This window comes from Macaca fascicularis, chromosome 15, assembly GCF_037993035.2.
Source record: "Macaca fascicularis isolate 582-1 chromosome 15, T2T-MFA8v1.1".
NCBI classification, from domain to species: Eukaryota; Metazoa; Chordata; class Mammalia; order Primates; family Cercopithecidae; genus Macaca; species Macaca fascicularis.
This window is the reverse complement of record NC_088389.1, coordinates 94323585-94329584: the sequence shown is the minus strand read 5'-3', so window position 1 is coordinate 94329584 and position 6000 is coordinate 94323585.

The window sequence follows — 6000 nt, the reverse complement described above, 5'->3', positions numbered from 1 at the left end:
TAGAACAAAAGGTGACAGGAAAGACACATTTGATCTTTCAATCCTTTAGTTAGGATAACCATCTTCTCCTGCCCTCGGACCTCGGAGCCTACGGCTGTCAAACCTTCAGACTCGGACTAAATTACACCATTGGTTTTTCTGGGACTTTAGCTTGCAGATGGCTTATGGTGGAGGAAGCCATCTAACAAGGAAAGGAATGACCGACCTGAATTCAAAGCTCCCAGGCATGCCATGCCAAGCACATGTGTAAAGTTTTAAAAAATCTAAGAAGACATCCTTCTTTTCTCTCACTCACAGTGCAGTTGTTGAGTCCTCTGAACAGACATTTAACGTGCCATGAGGTGGGGTACAGTGGCTCATGCCTGTAATCTCGGCTACTTGGGAGGCTGAGGCAGGAGGACTGCTTGAGGCCAGGACTTTGAGACCAGCCTGGGCAATATAACAAGATCCGTCTCCAAAAAAATATAACAAGAATTAGCTATGCATGATGGCGTGCGCCTATAGTACAAGCTACTTGGGATCGCTTGAGCCCAGGAGTTTGAGGCTGCAGTGAGTTATCATTATGCCACTGCATTCCAGCCTGGGTGACAGAGCAAGACCCCAGCTCTAAATAAATAAATAAATAAAATTTAGCACAAGCTCAGAGAAGCAGTGGTCTTGCTATATCTAGTCTCCCTAGGCAGCACGGAAGAGAAAGGCACTAATAAAATACGCTCAGGACAAAATTTAATCTTATATACTTTATATAAGATCACTGACTTTTATTATCAGTATAACTAATTATCAATATGATACTCTTATTTTGAACATAGCTTTCTTTTGAACATTATTTTGAACTTTATTTTGAACATTCTGTCTTTATTTTGAACATTCTGTCTTTCTTTTTTTTTTTTTTGAACTTACCTTCTTTTAATCTTTCTTTCTTTGAACACTTTTTCTTTCTTTATTTTGAACTTTCTTTCCTTCTTTTTTTATTTGCCTCAGACTCCCAGGTAGATTATAGGCACCTCCCACCACGCCCAGATAATTTTTGTATTTTTTGTAAGAGACACGGTTTCGCTATGTTGGCCAGGCAGGTCTCGAACTCCTGACCTCAGGTATCTCCCAAAGTGTTGAGAATACAGTTGTGAGCCACCACACCTGGCCTGGCTTTCTTTAAATAGAGAAATATGTCTAAGCCCGGAGGATACTCAGAAGGGTCTTGAAATCCGAAACACGAAAAGGAAAACACATCACTTTCAGCCAGGCATGGTGGCTCACTCCTGTAATCCCAGCACTTTGGGAGGCCGAGGCAGGCAGATCACTTAAGGTCAGGAGTTCGAGACCAGCCTTGCCAATATGGTGAAACTCTGTCTCTACTAAAACAAAAACAAAAACAAAAATTAGCCAGGCATGGTGGCACGTTGCTATAATCCCAACTACTCTAGAGACTGAGGCAGAAGAACTGCTTGAACCCGGGAAAGCAGAGGTTGCAGTGAGCTGAGATTGTACTGCTACACTCCAGCCTCAGTGATGGAGTGAGACTCTGCCTCAAAAAAAAAAAAAGGAAAGAAAAAGACATACCTTGCAAATCGCCATGAACATATGTGACAATGACGGTAGGACTTTTATTTTTTATTTTTTATTTTTTTTAGAGACGGAGTCTCACTCTGTTACCCAGGCTGGAGTGCAGTGGCAGGATCTTGGCTCACTGCAAGCTTCACCTCCCGGGTTCACGCCCAGCTAATTTTTTCTATTTTTAAGTAGAGACGGGGTTTCACCGCGTTAGCCAGGATGGTTTCAATCTCCTGACCTCATGATCCGCCCGCCTCGGCCTCCCAAAGTGCTGGGATTACAGGTGTGAGCCACTGCGCCTGGCCAGGACTTTTATTTCTAAGGTTGCCAGCTGTGTGGAGGAACCAAAACAATTTCAAACATGTGAATGTTAAACAATATACTTTTTTAGTGAGATTGTGGAAAAAGAGGTAATTTCCTATGTTGTAGGTGAGAATGCAAAATGATTTGACCCGTATTATGATGGTTTATTTTTTGTGTCAGCTTGACTGGGTTAATGGATGCCCAGATAACATTATTGGCCAGGCATGGTGGCTCATGCCCGTAATCCTAGCACTTTGGGACGCCGAGGCAGGCAGATTGCTTGAGCTCAGGAGTTTGAGACCAGCCTAGACAACATGGTGAAACCTCCTCTCTACAAAAAATACAAAAAAAAAAAAAAATTATTAATAGCTGGGCATAGTGACACATGCCTGTAGTCCCAGGTACTCGGGAGGTTGAGGTGGGAGAATTGCTTGATCCTTTCTTGAAAAGGTAATCCTTTCTCTTTTCTTGAAAATAGGAACTTCTTGACGTAAAGTATATCTAGCATTTGTTCTTTCTTTTTTCCATTATAGTAATGATAAAATATGTAATTTAATACCACATATGTATAAGTCAAATCCAGGATTTCTGTGGCAGTATCAAATGCAGCAAATTTTAAATATGGAAAGCAACCCCATGGTAATGATTTACATCATTAAAGTTTCATTTACTTATTCAATAAATATTTATGTAGCATTTCTTATGTTCCAATATTAGGCTAGGTATTGTTTTTCTTATTTTATTTTTTAACTTTCAAATCACATTTTTTTTTTAAATTGAGATAAAATTCACACAACAGGCTAAGTGTGGTGGCTCACACCTGTAATCCCAGCACTTTGGGAGGCCAAGATGGGCGGATTGCTTGAGGTCAGGAGTTTGACACCAGCCTAGCCAACATGGCAAAAAGCACGTCTCTACTAAAAAAAACGTAAAAATTAGCCAGGCACGGTGGTGCATGCCTACAGTCCCGCTACTCAGCAGGGTGAGACAGGAGAATCACTTGAACAATGGAGGTGGAGGTTGCAGTGGGCCAAGACCCCCCTGCTGCACTCCAGCGTGGGTGACAAAAGTGAGACTCCATCTCAAAAAAAAAAAAAAAAAAAAAATTCACACAACATATAATTCACAGTTTTAAACATTTCAAAGTATACAATGGAGTGGAGTTTGTTTTGTTTTTTTCCTAATCCTCAGATGCTGGGATTTTTTTGTTTGTTTGTTTTTGTATAGTCACAATGTTGTGCAACAAGGATTACTTTCTTAATTCCAGAACATTTTTGTTACTCCAAAATGAAACTTTGTTGCTCCAGTTTCCTCTACACCTACCCCCTGGAATCTTTATAGATATGCCTATTCTGTATTGTTCATATAAATACAATCATTTAATATGTGGCCTTTTGTGTCTGGCTTCTTTCAACTGGTATAATGTTTTCAAGGTCCATCTGTATTGTAGGTATATTAATACTTCATTGTTTTTATGACTGATCTCATTATATGTATATATTACATTTTATTTATCCATTCCTTAGTTTATGGGTATTTGGGTTGTTTCTGCTTTTTGAATGTTATAAATAAGGCTGCTATGAACATTATTGTGTAAGATTTTTTGAGAACGTATGTTTTTTCAAGCTTCTTGGTGTACACCTTAGGAGCAGACTTGCTGGGTCATTTGAAAATTCTAATTTTTACCTTTTAAGAACTGCCATATTTTTTCCAGGGGGCTACACCATTTTACATTTCCTCCAATGATGCATAAAGGTTCCAATTTCTCCATATCATCACCAATGCTTGTTGTTGTTGTTTTTTCTTTCTTTTTTTGAGATGGAGTCTCTCTCTGTCATACAGGCTAGAGTGCAGTGGCACAATCTCAGCTCACTGCAATCTCTGCCTCCCAGGTTCAAGCAATTCTCCTGGTAGTGGTTATAGCATGTCTTGGGTAAGACCCAGTGCTGTGCTGCCTTCAGGTCTGAACCAGCACAGTACCTGTGGTGGGAGAAAGTAAGGGAAGAGAACAAGATTCTCAGCCTGGTAATCCAAAGAATTCTTCCAGATCTTATCCAAAATCATCAGGGTGGTACCTCTACAAGTCTGCAAGAACCATAGCATTACTGGGCTTGGGGTGCCTTCTAATTCGGACATGGCTTAGATCACAACACCCAAGTCCTTTTGATTTTTTTTTTTTTTTTGAGATGGAGTCTTGATCTGTCGCCCAGGCTGGAGTGCAGTGGCATGATCTCAGCTCACTGCAACCTCTGCCTCCTGGGTTCAAGCGATTGAACTCAGCTTCTGGAGTAGCTGGGATTACAAGCATGTGCCACCATGCCCAGCTAATTTTTGTAGTTTTAGTAGAGACAGAGTTTCGCCATGTTGGCCAGGCTGGTCTCAAACTCCTGACCTCAGGTGATCCACCCGCCTCGGCCTCCCAAAGTGTTGGGATTACAGGCGTAAGCCACCGCACCCAGCCCCAAGTCCTCTTGAATACCTGGAAAACCTTCCAAAGAAAGACAAGTAGAGCCGGGCACGGTGGCTCTCGCCTGTAATCCCAGCACTGTGGGAGGCCGAGGCGGGTAGATCACCTGAGGTCGGGAGTTCAAGACCTGACCAACATGGAGAAACCCTGTCTTTACTAAAAATACAAAATTGGCCAGGCATGGTGGCACATGCCTATAATCCCAGCTACTAGGGAGGCTGAGGCAGGAGAATTGCTTGAACCTGGGAGGTGCAGTTGCGGTGAGCCGAGATCGTGCCATTGCACTCCAGCCTGGGCAACAAGAGTGAAACTTCGTCTCAAACAAACAAACAAACAAACGAAACAAGTACAAACAAGCCCAGACTATGAAGACTACAATAAACACTTAACTCCTCAATGCCCAGACACAGACGAATATCCACTAGCAACAAGACCATCCAATAAAACATGACTTCACTAAGTGAGCTAAATAAGGTACCAGGGGCCAATCCTGGAGATACGGCATTCCTTTTCACACAGAGACTTCAAAATACCTGTTTTGAGGAAACACAAAGAAATTCAAAATAACACAGAGAAGGAATTCAGAATTCTATCAGATGAATTTTAAAAAGAGATTGAAAATAATTAAAAAGTATCAAGCAGAAATTCTGGAGTTAAAAAAATGCACTTGACACACCATAGAACGCATCACTCTTTTTTTCTTTGAGACAGAGCCTTACTCTGTCGCCCAGGCTGGAGTGTAGTGGCTGTGATCTCAGCTCACTGCAACCTCCACCTCCTGAGTTCAAATGATTCTCCTGCCTCAGCCTCCTGAGTAGCTGGGATTATAGGCATGTGCCACTACACCTGGCTAATTTTTGTATTTTTGGTAGAGATGGAGTTTCACTATGTTGGCCAGGGTGGTCTCAAACTCCTGACCTCAGGTGATCTACCCGCCTTGGCCTCCTAAAGTCCTGGGATTACAGGTGTGAGTCACTGTGCCCAGCCACATCAGACTTTTAATAGCAGAATAGATCAAGCAGAAAAAAGAATTAGTGAGCTTGAAGGCAGGCTATTTGAAAATACATAGAGAAGACAAAAGAAAAAAGAATAAAAAACAATGAGGCACGTCTACAGGATCTAGAAAATAGCCTCAACAGGGCAAATCTAAGAGTTATTGGCCTTAAAGAGGAGACAGAGAAAGAGATAGGGGTAGAAAGTGTATTCAAAGGGATAATAACAGAGAACTTCCCAAACCTACAGAAAGATATCAGTATCAAAGTACAAGAAGGTTATAGAACACCCAGCAGACTTAACCCAAAGAAGACTACCTCAAGGCATTTTATCACACTCTCAAAGGTCAAAGATAAAGAAAGGATCCTAAAAGCAGCAAAAGAAAATAAACAAATAACAAAGAATGGAGCTCCAATACATCTGGCAACAGACTTTTCAGTGGAAACTTTACAGGCCAGGAGACAATGGTATGACATACTTAAAGTGCTGAAGGAAAGAAACTTTCACCCTAGAAGAGTATATATCCAGTAAAAATATCCTTCAAAAATGAAACAGAAATAAAGACTTTCCAGGAAAAACAAAAGCTGAGGATTACATCAACACCAGACCTGTCCTACAGAAGTGCTAAAGGGAGTTCTTCAATCTGAAAGAAAGAATGTTAATGACCAAGAAGAAATTATCTG